Below are 2,268 nucleotides of genomic sequence, written 5' to 3' on the forward strand. Positions count from 1 at the left end.
TGGTGATTACTCTTTACAACGTCAACCATTTGGTCAGAAGGATCCTTGTTGATAGAGGATCCTCAGTCTACATCATACTCCTAAATTTTATAAGAAGAATGAACATCCTAGAATTTGAGATAGTTAAAAGATCCTTAGTACTAATAGGATTCAGTGGCGTAACAAAGCATACAGTCGGGTAGATCAAGTTACCTATCTACATAAAGGGGGTAGACCATGGATCCACAACTTGAAGGCAGTACCCTCGACGTACCTCCAATGGATAAAGATGCCCACTCCTTGGGGAACAGTGAAGACCACAGGTGATCAACAAGAATCCAAAGAATTCTACAAGACCACAATGAAGCCCTCCTCGAAACCAAGGAAAGCATAGCAATTAAATCAGAGGTCATAAAACGTACTACAGGAGAATGAGCAAGATATAAAAGAAGTGACCCTAGACCTTCAGGATCTTGATGCCAAAGTACTCATAGGATCCTCAATACTATAAGACATCCAAAAGGACCTAGTTACATTCCTGAAAGAAAGAAGGAAAACCTTCGCATAGAAACACGAAGACATGATAGGTATAGATAAGAATATTTAACTCATAAACTTAACATTGACCCTTCTTTCAGACCCATACATGAAAAAAGAAGGAAGTTTGCACCTGAAAGGAACTTGATCGTTTAAGAGGAAGTGGAAAAACTTCTCAAAACAGGGATGATCAAGGAAGTCAAGTTCCCAAGGTGGCTGGCCAATATGGTTGTAGTGTAGAAGAAGAATGGTAAATGGTGAGTGTATGTGGATTATACGGATCTTAACAAGGCATTTCCTAAGGATCATTTCCCTTTTCCATACATAGACTCTATGATAGATGCCACGACAGGCCATGAAATATTAACATTCATGGATGCCTCAGCAGGGTTCCAACAAATTCAAATGGAACCATCTGATCAAAAGGATATCGCCTCCATAACTTTTACAGGTATATATTGTTATATTACTATGCTATTTGGTCTTAAAAATGCAAGTGCAACATATCAGAGACTGGTGAATTAGATGTTTAAGGACAAACTGGGGGACAAATACATGACATGGTGGTCAAGTCCAAAAAATACGAAGATCACCTTAGAGACCTTGAAGAAGCCTTTAATATACTACATGAGTGCAACATGAAGTTAAACCCTTCCAAATGCCACTTTGGAATAGAATCTGGTAAGTTCCTTGGTTATATGGTAACCAAAAGTAGAATAGAAGCAAGCCTGGAGCAAATCAAAGCCATCGTATAACTAAAATCCCCAACTAAGGATATACAAAGACTAACAGGAAGAGTGACAGCCTTGAATAGGTTCATATCAAGATCCTCAGAATGGTGCAAACCATTCTATGATATCTTGAAGAAGAATAAGAGATTCGAATGGACCAAAGAACATGAGGATGCCTTCAAAGAACTTAAAAATATTTAAGTTTGGCACCCTTATTGTTAAAATCATTAGATGGGGAGCCACTCCTTCTCTATCTTTTAGAATCCTCCAGTGTTGTAGGTGCAGTCCTGGCCAAGCATCTTAATGGAGGTCAACATCTCCTTTATTATGTAAGTAAAAGTCTATTAGATCCTGAAACTAGGTACTCTAATCTCGAAAAACAAAAATACTTGCACTAGTGATAGCTTCTACAAAACTAAGACATTACTTCAAAACTCATAATATACATGTTCAAACTAACTATCCTATTAAGAATGTTATGAGAAAAAATGAGATGTCAGGAAGGATGGCAAAATTGTCTGTGAATCTAAGCACTTATGACATCAAGTATGAACCAAGATTGGCGATAAAGTCACAAGTATTATTAGACTTTGTGGTTGACTTTAGTGATGATCTACAACCAGAAGTAGAACTAGAAACTCAAAAACTTCTAGAAAAAGAAGATCAAGGAAAATGGACTTTCTTCATAGATGGAGCATCAAACCAAAGGGGAACTAGCCTAGGGATCATACTAAAATCGTCATAGGGGGACATCCTACACCAAGTAAATAGGTGTGAATTCAATGCAACTAAATAAATGATATTGAAAGTGTTTAATGCTTACAAATTGATATTAGTAGTGTTTTTAATTATTAGAAGCCTTCAAAATTCTCCCAAAATCACCCCCAAGTGCTCCACAAATCGTCTATGTGCATAATGAGCCAAATTCCTCTATTTTAGCACAAATGATAACTGCTCTTAGATGAAAAGCATGGTCTAGACATCGATCGTTCTCTTTTTCTACTAGATCGTGCCTTTTGAA

Source organism: Lactuca sativa, chromosome 5 (genome assembly GCF_002870075.4).
Source record: "Lactuca sativa cultivar Salinas chromosome 5, Lsat_Salinas_v11, whole genome shotgun sequence".
NCBI lineage: Eukaryota > Viridiplantae > Streptophyta > Magnoliopsida > Asterales > Asteraceae > Lactuca > Lactuca sativa.